Here is a 17321-nt window from a genome sequence, read left to right as displayed (position 1 = left end):
GGATCAATGTCACACATTCACCCCAGTCCAAAGATCTGGGCCCAAATCCATCGTTTTTCCACTCCACACCACCCTGGGTTAGACAATGGCGATATGCAAATCAGCGCTGACCCTGTGCCCCATGGGAACAGTCCAGTCCGAACTACAAAAGCCATGTCCTTCCCAGAACGGAAACAAGCATCCGAGGACCGGCCCGGTTTCGAGGTAACACCTCTCTTCAGCCCGGCTAGCTTGATTCCAGTGGTGTGGAGTGCCTGGGACTCACGTCTGAGCATCCCCAGTACACTTAGAGCGGTAACTGCAAACACAACAATGATGGACAGAATGTGGATCAATGTCACACATTCACCCCAGTCCAAAGATCTGGGCCCAAATCCATCGTTTTTCCACTCCACACCACCCTGGGTTAGACAATGGCGATATGCAAATCAGCGCTGACCCTGTGCCCCATGGGAACAGTCCAGTCCGAACTACAAAAGCCATGTCCTTCCCAGAACGGAAACAAGCATCCGAGGACCGGCCCGGTTTCGAGGTAACACCTCTCTTCAGCCCGGCTAGCTTGATTCCAGTGGTGTGGAGTGCCTGGGACTCACGTCTGAGCATCCCCAGTACACTTAGAGCGGTAACTGCAAACACAACAATGATGGACAGAATGTGGATCAATGTCACACATTCACCCCAGTCCAAAGATCTGGGCCCAAATCCATCGTTTTTCCACTCCACACCACCCTGGGTTAGACAATGGCGATATGCAAATCAGCGCTGACCCTGTGCCCCATGGGAACAGTCCAGTCCGAACTACAAAAGCCATGTCCTTCCCAGAACGGAAACAAGCATCCGAGGACCGGCCCGGTTTCGAGGTAACACCTCTCTTCAGCCCGGCTAGCTTGATTCCAGTGGTGTGGAGTGCCTGGGACTCACGTCTGAGCATCCCCAGTACACTTAGAGCGGTAACTGCAAACACAACAATGATGGACAGAATGTGGATCAATGTCACACATTCACCCCAGTCCAAAGATCTGGGCCCAAATCCATCGTTTTTCCACTCCACACCACCCTGGGTTAGACAATGGCGATATGCAAATCAGCGCTGACCCTGTGCCCCATGGGAACAGTCCAGTCCGAACTACAAAAGCCATGTCCTTCCCAGAACGGAAACAAGCATCCGAGGACCGGCCCGGTTTCGAGGTAACACCTCTCTTCAGCCCGGCTAGCTTGATTCCAGTGGTGTGGAGTGCCTGGGACTCACGTCTGAGCATCCCCAGTACACTTAGAGCGGTAACTGCAAACACAACAATGATGGACAGAATGTGGATCAATGTCACACATTCACCCCAGTCCAAAGATCTGGGCCCAAATCCATCGTTTTTCCACTCCACACCACCCTGGGTTAGACAATGGCGATATGCAAATCAGCGCTGACCCTGTGCCCCATGGGAACAGTCCAGTCCGAACTACAAAAGCCATGTCCTTCCCAGAACGGAAACAAGCATCCGAGGACCGGCCCGGTTTCGAGGTAACACCTCTCTTCAGCCCGGCTAGCTTGATTCCAGTGGTGTGGAGTGCCTGGGACTCACGTCTGAGCATCCCCAGTACACTTAGAGCGGTAACTGCAAACACAACAATGATGGACAGAATGTGGATCAATGTCACACATTCACCCCAGTCCAAAGATCTGGGCCCAAATCCATCGTTTTTCCACTCCACACCACCCTGGGTTAGACAATGGCGATATGCAAATCAGCGCTGACCCTGTGCCCCATGGGAACAGTCCAGTCCGAACTACAAAAGCCATGTCCTTCCCAGAACGGAAACAAGCATCCGAGGACCGGCCCGGTTTCGAGGTAACACCTCTCTTCAGCCCGGCTAGCTTGATTCCAGTGGTGTGGAGTGCCTGGGACTCACGTCTGAGCATCCCCAGTACACTTAGAGCGGTAACTGCAAACACAACAATGATGGACAGAATGTGGATCAATGTCACACATTCACCCCAGTCCAAAGATCTGGGCCCAAATCCATCGTTTTTCCACTCCACACCACCCTGGGTTAGACAATGGCGATATGCAAATCAGCGCTGACCCTGTGCCCCATGGGAACAGTCCAGTCCGAACTACAAAAGCCATGTCCTTCCCAGAACGGAAACAAGCATCCGAGGACCGGCCCGGTTTCGAGGTAACACCTCTCTTCAGCCCGGCTAGCTTGATTCCAGTGGTGTGGAGTGCCTGGGACTCACGTCTGAGCATCCCCAGTACACTTAGAGCGGTAACTGCAAACACAACAATGATGGACAGAATGTGGATCAATGTCACACATTCACCCCAGTCCAAAGATCTGGGCCCAAATCCATCGTTTTTCCACTCCACACCACCCTGGGTTAGACAATGGCGATATGCAAATCAGCGCTGACCCTGTGCCCCATGGGAACAGTCCAGTCCGAACTACAAAAGCCATGTCCTTCCCAGAACGGAAACAAGCATCCGAGGACCGGCCCGGTTTCGAGGTAACACCTCTCTTCAGCCCGGCTAGCTTGATTCCAGTGGTGTGGAGTGCCTGGGACTCACGTCTGAGCATCCCCAGTACACTTAGAGCGGTAACTGCAAACACAACAATGATGGACAGAATGTGGATCAATGTCACACATTCACCCCAGTCCAAAGATCTGGGCCCAAATCCATCGTTTTTCCACTCCACACCACCCTGGGTTAGACAATGGCGATATGCAAATCAGCGCTGACCCTGTGCCCCATGGGAACAGTCCAGTCCGAACTACAAAAGCCATGTCCTTCCCAGAACGGAAACAAGCATCCGAGGACCGGCCCGGTTTCGAGGTAACACCTCTCTTCAGCCCGGCTAGCTTGATTCCAGTGGTGTGGAGTGCCTGGGACTCACGTCTGAGCATCCCCAGTACACTTAGAGCGGTAACTGCAAACACAACAATGATGGACAGAATGTGGATCAATGTCACACATTCACCCCAGTCCAAAGATCTGGGCCCAAATCCATCGTTTTTCCACTCCACACCACCCTGGGTTAGACAATGGCGATATGCAAATCAGCGCTGACCCTGTGCCCCATGGGAACAGTCCAGTCCACATTCAGTCCATCACTTGTTGTTTTTTGCAATTGCCGCCCTAAGTGCGCTGGGGATGCCCAGACGTGGGTCCCAGGCACTCCACACCACTTGGAGTCAAGCTAGCCGGGCTGAAGAGAGGTGTTACCTCGAAACCGGTCCGGTCCTCGGATGCTTGATTCCGGTCTGGGAAAGATATGGCTGTTGTAGTTCGGACTGGACTGTTCCCATGGGGCAACAGGGTCAGAGCTGATTTGCATAAAGCCATTATCTGACCCAGGGTGGTGTGGAGTGCAAAAAAACGATGGATTTGGGCCCAGATCTTTTGACTGGGGGAGTGTGTGACATTGATCCACATTCAGTCCATCACTTGTTGTTTTTTTCTACAATGGAAATGAGACACAACACAGTACACATTAAACATTAAGACGTAGATGATAACATATATCCAGGTCCCTCATGGTGCGGCACTATGGTTCGTGTGTTCCGTACACAAACAAAGATAGATGAAAGAGGTTTTGAATTAATTTCTACAAACACCAAAACGCACACTTATGAAGTGAATGGGAAAGTAAAATCATTGCTAAATCTACTTACCTGACCAAGTGTCAGCTTTCTACAATTCAAGGGTACCTAATGCCTGATGCCTAGAGTGAGCTAACACTGAACTGCAGGAAGCAGAGTGAGGAAGACAGCAGCCAAAAAAGTGTTGTTCCTGCCATATTGTGAGAATTTGAAGGGTGCTAACCTTATGTTAGGACAGCGAGATCCAGCTCCCCAGTTGATTGGAACTTGAGCAGGAGCCAGTCATCAAAAAGGATGGTGCAGAACGCCATGTGTGGTCAACTACAGAGTGTACACGTCTATCAAGAACTAGAGGATATGTGTATGTGGTGCCACAGGTTTTACGACACTTATCACTGTATAAAGAAAGAAAAAGAAAAATTTGGGAGAGTCAGGTGTTAAAAGGGCATGGAAGGAGCACCTCCCTGATAAAAGACTAAAATGTATTAATCATCTTGTATAGTTAAAATCATAAGTCTTTGAAAATCAAAATGAACTGTAGTGTTAATCAAAACCATCTATGAGTACGAAAGCGGGAAAAACGCAGCTGTCAAGATCAGAGAAGCTAGGTAGATGTACCCAGATACAGACTCACCTTGCAGGGCTCGGACAGGGACACAATATGGGTCACTGAACTGTCTTGAGGTTAACCACGGACTCAGCACATATAGGCAGGGTGTGTAGCTGAAGCTTGCTTTTTTAACCTAATAGACTCAATAATTGGGGTGGTAAATTGGACATAAGCAATCATTTAGCTAGTGTGGTGAGGACAGGAAGTGTGTGACAGACCACATACTGCCTCCGTTTTATTACAGTATGTGTACATATATTTAGTAAGGATGTTAGAATTTAAATCTAAAATGCCTCCAAATCCTCAGAAATTAAAACAGGTAACGCGCACTACCTGTTACATGTGCAGGTGTTTTATTGTTAGTTTTGTCTTTCGCCCACTGTGAAATAATGTAATGTTAAAAATGCATGCCATTTTTTTGTAATTCAAAAACTACTCCTCAAAGGGTAAAATAGAAATGGAATAGCTCACACACATACAAATCACTAAGCAACACTGGACCTGCATTCGTTAACAGACTCATAGGCTTCTACACACCTTCCAGGCAGCTCTGCTCAGCTGGGCCTTCACTGGCACACATACCCCACATCTGCAAAGCTGCAGCCAGAGTCCAAGCCTTCTCCTATCTCCCCCCCAAAAGCTAGGAATGATCTCCCTCACCACATCAGAGCCTCCCCATCGTGTATTGAGTTCCGCAAGTAGCTGAAGACTTGACTTTTCGATTAACCTCACCAGGCAACAACTGCCCGCCACCTGAAATGCTCCTGGATTCTCTCAGGGGTGATTAGCGCATTGTACAAATACACATAACATAACATTTTAGAATAGTAGAAAGACAGAAGAGATAGCAGTGAAGACATTTTATGGCAAACTTAGAGGAAAATATCAACGTAAAAGAAGAATTTAATCAAGGAAGAAGAGTGTTGCATAGATGGAGTAAACTACAAAAGGCAAACCAGAGAAATACAATCAGAAATGATTGATGTAATGCCTCCTCCTCTGTCACTGAACAGAGTTTTCCTACTCTGCACAGTGTTTTGGAGGTAAACAGTACTGTCCATTTATTTTCCCTCCTGCAGCCTGAGAAAAGTAAATCCTAACCCTATTTATGTGTATTTATTAAAATTATGTTTGCTCACACAAATCCTCCCTAAGACAGACAGTCTCTTTCGACATTTGACTAATAAAACATTACTCCCTTTCTCAAAATACTCCTAAATGTTCAACAATTTTTGACAGACAGAGTAATACTGTTATGACCCCAAGGATTTTAAGTGATCTTTCATACAACGATCAGCTCCACTATCTTAGGATTGATTTGATTTGTAACCTCTGTCTGACCAAGAAAAAGGGAAAGCTGATATCTGCTCCTGTTCACTGTTAACCCATTCTTCCTCAGTATTTCTAAATCTCAATCAAAGCAATCATCATCCTCCTCTACATTTCTTCAAAAATCTAATTTAAAAAAAATATATAAGACATTAGCTACATCCTCAGGGCCATTTTCACAATATGCCGAGACTCCACTTCTGCTGAAACAAGGCCAAATCGCGTGCTGTAATATTGAAATGTGTCCAAAGCATGTCAGGTGCCTAAAGTTCAGGTGTAGAATCGTTACTGATATGCAGATAAAAAAAGTTAAAACTCTTTAAATAATGTTATCCCCACTGTGGTAATCTCTTCAGCAATATTCAGTAGAGAATAATGATCCACCCATATGTTAGCATTAAGATCTCTAAAGTCAACAGATCTCCATAGGTTTCCCCGTAGCTTTGGTCAGCAGAGCTACTGGAGTAAACCAAACAGTCCACTCAATCTATTTGACAATTCACTCCCTTTGAGTCATTTAAGTTTCTTTCCAACGGTTCTCTGATTAAACTAGACTTAGGTCTTACTTTGTGGGAAACGGGTATGGCACCCTATTTTAATTGAAGTTAGTGCCCAAAATACAAAATAAAAATTTCAGTGAACACGTCTGGAAAAATGTCTTTTGCTTTAAAATTCTTTTCACGGTCAATGCTTCTCTCTCTGCATTTGGGTCAAGCCTAACACCAAGCTCCTTCTGGTAACTCCACTTAACAGATTTGTACCTAAAGGATCCATGATGTAGCCACAAATCCTAATGATAGGTTCTTATTCTTCCTTGTCATCCTTCCTAAATACACTATAGACAGCATTCATATTTTTCAAGGTGTTAAAAATAGCCTGCATCTGTAAGAACCTCCATGCCTCATCCATCAAGACCAATCTCACACTTCGATGACATAGTGTCAATAACTCCAGCCATTTTGGCTGTAGGACAAATTTCTCTACTCCTTCCTCCCCTTTTCCCACTAACTGCACTTTTCACTCACTTTGATTACATACTCACCCAAAATGTCCTCTGCTCCCACACCTGCAGCAATCTGCACTCCTGGCAAAATATCTGTGACTATTAGCCAGATACACAATTACAGTAACATGAGCATGCCACTCATTTTACTCTGAACCCCTTTATTTTTTAAATTACTATCATTCCAACCAATGCTTGCTTTTACTTCGTTACTTGCTTCTACTTTCTTACCTACCATTCCAGCTAATCGTGTCGGTTTATCACTCCTCATCTTTTTAACACAGTCTCAATGGCATCCTCAAGCTGGTTTCAAGGCAACTCGATTCTCTTGTATGCACTGATTCTTGGTGCAGCACAGTAACGGACTCCTGATTACTGAGTAACATAACATTACCTCCTCGTTAGTCTTCCTCGCCACATGACTTACATAGTGAGCTTCAGCTCCACGGCAGAACCCTCCAAAGTAAAAAAAAGCCTCCCATCCCCTCCCAACATGGCCGACCAGTCACCCCTGACCTCTATAAGAGGCGGGCCGGCCCAACCAACAGCCTGAACCACCAAGCAAACAATGAAGCTGATAGTCAGACAGGGAGGGGGGGGGGAGGGAACTCATGTGGCGAGGAAGACTATACTCGGAGTAATGAAGATTACCGGTAAGTAACCGGGGCATACTGTCCTAAACATTCCTCTCAGACCAGCAGTAATAGTCACCCTTTTTTCTTCATTCGCATGAAGCAGGCTGAATAAATTGTGAAGTTCTAAAACCACATTTTTTGATTCACCAAAATGATTTTAAAGCAGTTTTAGGTATTTTTCAAATACATGCCTTGTTTCTTCTTATCACGTCGCCAGTTTCACTTCAGGTTGCAAATCATAAGCCTTCTCCCTCCCTCCATCCAAGCATCATCAAATAAAGCATGTTATTTCTGAGAGGGGGCACTTTTCACTTTCTATGGCGAATAATGAGTCTCAAATAACTTGAGCCTTTCCTTTCATGAAAGTTAATAAGAGTCTGTGGATAATGGCTCAGCCCTTACACAGAAGAAAGGTAGGAAGTAATAAACTTACATAAAAGTTTAATGAAATGAGCTCAAGCAACAGGCTGTCACATCAGACCAATTTAATCAAGATTGCTGGGAACACTATAGGGCTTATTAATATGTTGATCGGAGTTGCCTCCAACCAACACCGTTGCAGTCTCGAAACTGACCGACCTCTGGTCGGATGTTCTGATCGCCTGATTATGATGAGACTGAACACTGTTCGGTCGCATACTCCCATTTCTCTATGGGAACTTGTGTTACGGATGTAAACAGGCTGTAATATAGGCTTCCATATAGAAATGGGTGTGTGTGTGTAAAACCCTGCACCCTATGGCAGGCACCCCATTGTGCCTGCCACACAATGCAGGGATTTACCGTGGGGCACCCTAGGTATCCCCTCGATCACCAACCATAGGCCCTTCTAGGGGTCCCCAAAAGATGCTTTCCGACAGCCTTTCCATGTCGGAAAGGCCTGTAGGGAAAGGCTGTGGGAAACCACTATCGTAATCCCGACGGCAGAAACGCCGTTCCCTAGGGGATTACAGTGTGGGTCTCACCGGCTGGAAGACCCCAAGAGCTGGTCGGAACCACGTCGGAATGACCAGCCAGTTTACAGTCCGACCGCTGACATAGTAATTCTGCGGTCGGACTGCAAATCGACGTGTTGGTCGGAAAGCTTCCGACTAGCGGTCGGAGGCCTACATACCGACATCATAATCGGCCCACAGGTGTCAGCATCTATTGATAATATACAGCCAACTCTCTGCAAATTTACCTTCTCTTTTTCCACTTCCTATGTCAATTTCTTCTATCTTCTCTTTTTAGTAGAACTTCCCACTTCCTGGCTAACGCACAAAGTCAAACACCTTACCTCACAACGTTTATCAAAATCATAGAGTGCCATCGGTAACTACACCATTGTTTCCAGGTTGCACATCGTTCAGCATTTCCTAACCCCCCCCCCGCCTTCCAATAAAGTCCTTTACTTCCTGTACAGTTTCAAGTGTTTAGGCGGCATGCTTTCCTATCAACAACACTAGCACGGATGTGACGCGCCATACGAGGTGATGTGTGCACCATCTATGCTTGTGAAAGAGCTTGAGCCTCACACAGCTGTCATATGCATGCATCCTAACTTGCACATTCTTTCCTAGAGCACAGTCAAATAAACAAGAAACCTGGTGGCCAAAACACACAACTCACGCTCCAGCCTCATGCTCGCTCTTCCTAAAATATAGCTGTGAGGACACCAGTCAGTCTCTTACAATGAAGCCTTCACCTTCTCACTCCCTAAAATTTGAGAATCAAGGCTGTGAGAAGTTGGCCTGATGTATGATGTCCACAGTTCTGTGGGCACCCTGTATCAGTCCAAACAATCCCTTATAGTGGTGGTTGTAAGTCAACCTTAAAAACAAGCTATCCTAGTGGTAGCATGGACTAAGCAGCCTAAAGGCTTAACTCAAGAGGACATGTGAAGCCAGCTGTTTTACCATATGCAATCCTATAATATCAAATGAAAGGACACCACACAAGTTATATATTATACAAATATATGTATTTATTCTCAGAATAATCCCCACTACTCTTTATGAGCAGTGAAGCACAAGCGTTTAAACAAAAGCACAATATAACATATACAAGTTGCACAGTTATGGATGAGGCCGGTGGCCACTCAAACCATATATCAATAAAGTGGTATAACAATCACTAATCAATCAGTGGTAAGGCCTAGGGCCTTGGGAATCGCTGGGACTACACTGGACTAACAGCAGTTAGGACGGGAGTAGCCCGCGGGATTCGGGTGCAGTGCAGAAAGCACACGCATGCACCAATGCAAAGTCAATGGTGCGTAAAAGTTATCGAGTTACAGTTTTAAGAGTCTTCCGACTGGACTAGAAGGACAAAACTTTAGACTTAGACACTAGAGGTGTAAACCACTACAGGAGCACCGGTGTTCAAAAGTTACCTCACCCACAGGAAGCGGGTGCACAGGTGCGAAGATGTGTCTGGTTTCGTCACGAAGATCTATGGTGCCTGGAGATGAAGATGCTGCAAGCGTCCAGAAGAGAAGTGTCCGGTGCGATCCAAGGGTGGATCGAAGATGTTGGGTACCTGAAAGCAGAGGGGACAAAGTCTGGGTCACTAGCCAGTGACCAGGAAGGAACCAGGAAGGAACCAGGCTATGTCGGGCACAATCAGGTCGATGTCGTGAAGCTTGTCTCCGCTGCCTCGTGGACTTTGGGGCACCGAGGATGTCCTGGAGTGGATCACGAGCTGTCCCACAAAGGCTCTCGCTGTTGGCGGTGTCGTCTTCCGGATCGGAGTCAACAAGCCTTGGCAAAGGCAACCCACGCAGGATTCAAAGATCGCTTAATACTCGGACCAGCAAGGTCAGAGCGGGTGCTCCTTTTCAGGGGAGTGAGGGCCAGTCTAGAGCAACCAGACCAGCTGTGTAAATTCTTAGGTTCGTTGGTTCTGGGGCCACTAGCCAACGGGCAAGCGACCAGACCAATGCGTCGAGCAGGAAGATGCAAAAGGGCCCCACGCAGCACTCGTCAAGTGTGGAGGGGTGGGCTTCAGTGCAAAAGCTGCTCAGGGCTGGATCTTCTCAAACTCCAATGCACAGCTTCGAGGGAGCCTCGGATGTTGCACGGTCAGCGCTTTGTAGTATTTCCAAGATGGCCGCTTCCACGCTTCAGGTCGCCTCCACGGGTCTCAGCTCTGCATAGACTGTGGATCGAGCTGTTAGAAGGCAGGCACGCTGGGTCTTGTTGAACTCTGTCGCTCGAATTCCGGCGGGAACTGCAACAAAGCAAACGTCGAGGTGCTGGATGGTGCCTGTTTGCACAGGGTGGTCACTCCTTGATCACAAGGGAGATTCTTCAGTCTTCTACGTCGAGTAGGATGTCGAAGGGTCCAGAGTTTTGTTTCATAAGTTTCAGTCAGGATAATCTGATGTGCATTGGCACTGCTCCCACCTATATTCCAAATCTGGGGGCTGGATTACCTGCTAGGTCCCTCCTATGGGTGGGACCCAGGAAGGGGGTGGTTACACCCCTTTTCCTTTGTCCAGTTTGCCGCCAGGACTGGGGCAGGATGGCCCCAGAACCGGTTTGACTGGAATCTGCCCAGGGACACCTTGTGCGCCCCAGGCAGTGTCTAGTTTCTTTCAACCCTCCCTGCTACAATCCACTATCTCCTGTCTGGGGTGGTGTGACACCTCCCTGTGACAGGAGATCGTTTGATCAAGCGTTCTCTGCCAAGTTTCGGTCAGCAGCAGGAGGCCAGACTCGTGTCTGTGGCAGCAGCATCCATTATATGATGCTGGGGCTCTGGTTAGGATTAACCGCGTTTTCAGTAAAGTAACATGTCTTCTCCCTCTAGAAGGGTGGAATGCTACCCCCGTCGCCAGAACTGGCGAGGGGGTAGTATTCCAAAGTGTATGACACCAAACACGACATCTTTTGATAAAGCCAAACCAAAGTTAGCATTAACCGCGAGGATTATAATGCACTTAAGAGTATATGGTATGGCAGTATCACTAGAACAGCTGCACGGAAATGGTTCCGACCTCTGCAGACAGGCTCAGCTCATGCTAGAGCACCATCTCACATAAAACCAAGCACTCTGCCTCCAGGATTGTTAAGGCCTGCCATAGGAGTGACTTATAGGTATATATGTGTCCAGATATAGGTTTAGATATAGGTATACTATATCTAAGCAAGGGGTGAGTACACCACCTTGCACCAGCTGTGTGAACAGCCAGTTGTGTCGATTTAAGTACCAGCCAGGGGTGGCAAAAGATATGCTGCAGCCCCTGGTAGGCCTTGGATGCACCTATGCCCTGGGCACCTATAGTGCATGGTACAGGGGCTGACAAGGTGTCCAGGACCAAATTGGTGATGTACCTATAGTACATGGAGTCCATTTAAAGAGAGAGCAGATAGCCTGGGGCCCTGATTAGCAGGATCCCAGGCCAACTAAGTCGAAAACCAGCTAAACACTAGGCAAAAAGTTTGGGGTAACCATAGTCAGATATCCATCCTCCTACATAACCCCCCCCCCCCCCCAAACGAAAGGAGATAAGGCTATCCTTGGCCAGGTAAGCCGATATTACCTGAGTGGCCATATAAGGAGGAAACTGCTTTGGCATGGTTACCCCCTGTGTCATGGTCCACCAAGTAATCCCTCACCTTATGGGTATCAGAGGGTCTCTACCATGGGGAATTACTACCTATGGTGTGTTTTGGCAAAGTAAAAGGCTGGTGTTGAGATGGAGTACTGAAGTGAGGCTCCACTAAATTAGGGCTCAGCTTCCTCCAATCCTTTTCCACCATGTGTGCCTTTCTTTCCTTGACTGAGTTGCACTGTGCTCTCAGGGTCAACCTCTGGCTGCCTACAGCTGGAGGCTGGGGCCCTTCTGTTGGCTTACTGGAGGGACAGGTCAGGTTTGGGGCCCTTAGGTCCCAGGTTTGGCTGTGTCCAACAGTTTCCATCTGTGGGAGGTCCCTAACTAGTGGGAAGGGGATCCCTCGGGAGTTTTTAACTTTTTCACCTTGCTAGGGCTGCTAGCTTTGGTGTCCCTAATCTGCTGATGGGGGTGTTTTATTTGACAGGGGGCCCTTTGGGGCTCACTGACCTCCTTGACCTCTGTAGCCCTGGGCTGACTGAGGCAGGGTAGAGAGGGGCAGGTTACCTGCTCCAGACTGGGTCCCACCTTGGAAGGGTCCACTGACATCAGGGGCCCTGCCAGGCTAGGCCTGACTACCTCTGGGGAAGTTCCTTCACAAGGGGTAAGATCAGTTCCCTGAGGAGGCTGATCCTTTCCTAATATCTGGTGGGAGGGAGATTTCTCTTCCTCCTCAATGCTCTCTGTTTGTGTGGAGTGATCCATAGTTTCAGGCTTCACAACACATGAATCAGTTTGAGTTTGGGCTGTGGCCATCCCAGCCCCACCAACCTTTTCAGGAAGGGACTCAGTTTGGGTATGGGCTGTTACCATAACAGCTCTGCTAACCTGTTCAGGAGGGGATTCTGCTGAAGATGGGGCTGAGTCTTTCACAGCCCTACCAAACATTTCAGGAAGGACATCTTGGATTGGGGCTGTGGCCATCACAGCCCCACTAACCTTTCCATGGAGATTTACCATTTTAGAATGGGTTTCTTGTTCCACCTCAGCCCAGGCTGAGATTTCTAAATCATTCCCAAGTAGACAATATACAGGCAAGTTTGATGACACTGCCACTCTCTTTGGGCCAGTGACACCTCCCCAGCTGAGATTTACCACTGCCATGGGATGATCTCTCTGTACTCCATCAATATTAGTCACCTGATATGTGGCACCAGGTAAAAGTTGCCTTGAGGGGACTAGATTCTCAGTCACCATGGTGATACTAGCCCCTGTGTCTCTGTAGGCCTCAACTTTTTGACCATTGATGAGTGGTTCTTGCCTGTATTTGCTCAAAGTGTTTGGGCAATCAGTGAAGTTGGCAAACCCCATGCCAGTCTCACAGACAAGAGTACTTGGAGTAGGGGACCTGGTTAGGCCAGAGTCCACCTGGGTTCCAAAAGTAAAGCCACCCAAATTCTTGGGGGTGCTCCCACCACCTGGGGGATTACTGCTGACAGCAACAGGAGGTGTTGGAGCTCTACTTGGAGGTATATTTTCTTTATTACTGTTCTTTGGACAACAGCTGTCTGTTTTCCAGTGGACATGGCTTTTTACAAGCATGGCAATAGGGTTTCGTCTGGTCAGAGGAAGTGTTTTGGGACCCACCCCCATCCTTGGGGTTTGGGGGCCCTGTGGGAGATTTTTCTTTAGATTTATCCCCACCCTTCTCTTGAGCCTTGGAAGTCTTCTTCTTTTGGTCATTACCCTGATTCTTAGGCCTAATCCTAGTTCTGACCCATTTGTCTGCCCTCTTACCCAATTATTGTGGAGAGGTCAGATCTGAGTCCACCAGGTGCTGGTGTAAAAGCTGGTTCTGACAATTACTTAGGATCTGCTCCCTCATAATCAAATTATACAATCCTGTATAGTCATGTACTTTGCTGCCATGTCACCAACCTTCCAGAGCCTTAGTAGCACAATCTACAAAATCAGTCCAGTCCTGAGTCTGAGCTTTTTGGGTGTCTCTGAACAACAACCTGTATTGTTCAGTGGTTAATCCAAACCCATCAATAAGAGCACTCTTCAGGACAGTGTAATTCTTAGCATCCTCAGCTCTAACAGTGAGGAGCTTATCTCTCCCTTTCTCAGAAAAGGAGAGCCACAAGATTGCTGCCCACTGATCTTGGGGGACCTGCTGTACCATGCAGGCCCTCTCCAGAGCAGTTATCCATTTGTGGATATCATCCCCATCTCTGTAGGGGGGCACAATCTTACTCAGGTTTCTATGGTCATAGGACCTGTCTTTATCCTTAGGGATATTGCTGCCACCAGTGGGTATTTCACCACTTAACTACTGTTCTCTTGCCAAAGCAAGTCTAGTTTGGGCCAGGGCCAATTCTTCCCTCTCTATTTGGAGATTAACAGCTCTCATCCTGGCCTTATGCTCTTTTCTCTGGGGAGAAGTCATTCCCCTCTGAGATTCTCTTGAGGCACTAGAAATGTGAGAATTCCTGGAAGGAGTTCTCTCTCTTCTATTGCCTGGGAGAATTCTGCTATTGGGTCTGGAGAAGTGGTTCCCTTCTCCATTCCCATGTAGGACCAAGTTGGCTTGGCTAAACCTTACCACTGGTACCTGGTTTTCCCCTTGATGATTGTCTACATCATCACCTGACTCTGGGTCTGCCTCCTCATTTTCTACATCTGGTGAGGTGTTCTCAGTATCTAGGGGGCTCACTCCTTCTCCTGACCCTGAGGGAACTACTCTAGCTTTCTCAAGGTCATCCGTCTCCAGGATGGCTATCAGGATAGGAATGGTAGGGTTGTGACCCTTTTTCAGCTTCCTGGCAGTGGACAAGGCACTCAGGTCTCTATGGCTGAATTTGTCATAGCTGGAGGTTGCCTGTGGAGGGTCAACCACCACAGGTAGAGAGCTTAGAGCTTCACCTGTGCTAGACATGACTCTAGTGAGGTTTAAGTGATGCACTTACCTACACTAAGTGTTTTCCTACTGTACCTTGCTAGTGAGTTGTAGGCAGGGTGTGCTAAGCCCTTTTATCTACAACTACTAAGTTCAGTAGAACTTAAATATGCTAAGCTTTGTTTATATGTACCTAAGGTACTTAATGTGATCTTTCAATTTGATAAAAAGATTGCAATGGTAAAACAACAGCAAGCTCAAATCCGCACCGCTGCTCACCAATGGTATACAACGTTTACAACGCAATTTTTACAACGCACTACCATTACAACGAAACTTTTACAACGCAAAATCTATTACAACGCATGTGTTTACAACGCAGTCATTACAACGCATGACACTACAACGCACACTACTACAACACATACCATTACAACGCAGTCATTACAACGCATACTATTACAATGCAAAACTTACCATCCAACACTTACCCTACTGTTGCACCCCCTGGAGTTAGAATAGTAATTTTAACCCCTACACTATCCAACACTTTCCCTACTGTTGCACCCCCTGGAGTTAGAATAGTAATTTTAACCCCTACACTATCCAACACTTACCTTATATGCAATGTAATGTAATGCGTTGTAATGGTATGCGTTGTAAATGTAGTATGCGTTGTAGTGGAATGCGTTGTAAAGGTAGTTTCTAAGAATTTGTTGTAATGGTATGCGTTGTAATGGTATGCGTTGTAATGGATCTTGCGGTGTAAAAAATGCGTTGTAAAGGTATGCGTTGTAAAAGTGTGCGTTGTAACGTCATACATCCCTCACCAATGTGAGAAGTTGGCCTGATGTATGATGTCCACAGTTCTGTGGGCACCCTGTATCAGTCCAAACAATCCCTTATGGTGGTGGTTGTAAGGCAACCTTAAAGACAAGCTATCCTAGTGGTAGCATGGACTAAGCAGCCTAAAGGCTTAACTCAAGAGGACATGTGAAGCCAGCTGTTTTACCATATGCAATCCTGTAATATCAAATGAAAGGACACCACACAAGTTATATATTATAAAAAATATATGTATTTATTCTAAGAATAATCTCCACTACTCTTTATGAGCAGTGAAGCACAAGCGTTTAAACAAAAGCACAATATAACATATACAAGTTGCACAGTTATGGATGAGGCCGGTGGCCACTCAAACAATATATCAATAAAGTGGTATAACAATCACTAATCGATCAGTGGTAAGGCCTAGGGCCTTGGGAATCGCTGGGACTACACTGGACTAACAGCAGTTAGGACGGGAGTAGCCCGCGGGATTCGGGTGCAGTGCAGAAAGCACACGCATGCACCAATGCAAAGTCAATGGTGCGTAAAAGTTATCGAGTTACAGTTTTAAGAGTCTTCCAACTGAACTAGAAGGAGAAAACTTTAGACTTAGACACTAGAGGTGTAAACCACTACAGGAGCACCGGTGTTCAAGAGTTACCTCACCCACAGGAAGTGGGTGCACAGGTGCGAAGATGTGTCGGGTTTCGTCACGAAGATCTATGGTGCCTGGCGATGAAGATGCTGCAGGCGTCCAGTAGAGAAGTGTCCGGTGCGATCCAAGGGTGGATCAACGATGTTGGGTACCTGAAAGCAGAGGGGACAAAGTCTGGGTCACTAGCCAGTGACCAGGAAGGAACCAGGAAGGAACCAGGCGATGTCGGGCACAATCAGGTAGATGTCATGAAGCTTGTCTCCGCTGCCACGTGGACTCTGGGGCACCGAGGATGTCCTGGAGTAGATCACGAGCTGTCCCACAAAGGCTCTCGCTGTCGGCGGTGTCGGCTTCCGGGTCGGAGTCAACAAGCCTTGGCAAAGGCAACCCAAGCAGGATTCGAAGATCGCTTAATACTCGGACCAGCAAGGTCAGAACGGGTGCTCCTTTTCAGGGGAGCGAGGGCCAGTCTGGAGCAACCAGACCAGCTGTGTACATTCTTAGGTTCGTTGGTTCTGGGGCCACTAGCCAACGGGCAAGCGACCGGACCAACGCGTCGAACAGGAAGATGCAAAAGGGCCCCACGCAGCACTCGTCGAGTGTGGGGGGGTGGGCTTCGGTGCAAAAGCTGCTCGGGCTGGAGCTTCTCAAACTCCGATGCACAGCTTCGAGGGAGCCTCGGATGCTGCACGGTCAGCGCTTCGTGGTTTTTCCAAGATGGCCGCTCCCACGCTTCAGGTCGCCTCCACGGGTCTCAGCTCTGCATAGACTGTGGATCGGGCTGTTAGAAGGCAGGCACGCTGGGTCTTGTCGAACTCTGTCGCTCGAGTTCCGGCGGGAACTGCAACAAAGCAAACATCGAGGTGCTGGATGGCGCCAGTTTGCACAGGGTGGTCACTCCTTGACCACAAGGGAGATTCTTCAGTCTTCTACATCGAGTAGGATGTCGAAGAGTCCAGAGTTTTGTTTCATAAGTTTCAGTCAGGATAATCTGATGTGCAGGAGGCCAGACTCGTGTCTGTGGCAGCAGCATCCATTTTGTGATGCTGGGGCTCTGGTTAGGATTAACCGCGTTTTCAGTAAAGTAACATGTCTTCTCCCTCTAGAAGGGTGGAATGCCAGCCCCTTTGCCAGAACTGGCGAGGGGGTAGTATTCCAAAGTGTATGACACCAAACACGACATGTTTTGATAAAGCCAAACCAAAGTTAGCATTAACCGCGAGGATTATA

The 17321-nt window shown here is 47.6% G+C and overlaps 1 protein-coding gene across 1 annotated transcript in view; it reads left to right on the top strand.

The window, feature by feature from the left end:
- Positions 1-17321, top strand: part of RORC (RAR related orphan receptor C) — a 327095-nt gene that overhangs the window by 238016 nt on the left and 71758 nt on the right. The gene's annotated exons all lie outside the window — the stretch shown is intronic.

This window comes from Lissotriton helveticus, chromosome 12 (genome assembly GCF_964261635.1).
Source record: "Lissotriton helveticus chromosome 12, aLisHel1.1, whole genome shotgun sequence".
In the NCBI taxonomy this organism is placed as follows: domain Eukaryota; kingdom Metazoa; phylum Chordata; class Amphibia; order Caudata; family Salamandridae; genus Lissotriton; species Lissotriton helveticus.
The sequence above is the reverse complement of the archived record's forward strand: the minus strand, read 5'-3'. Positions and strand labels throughout refer to the sequence as shown.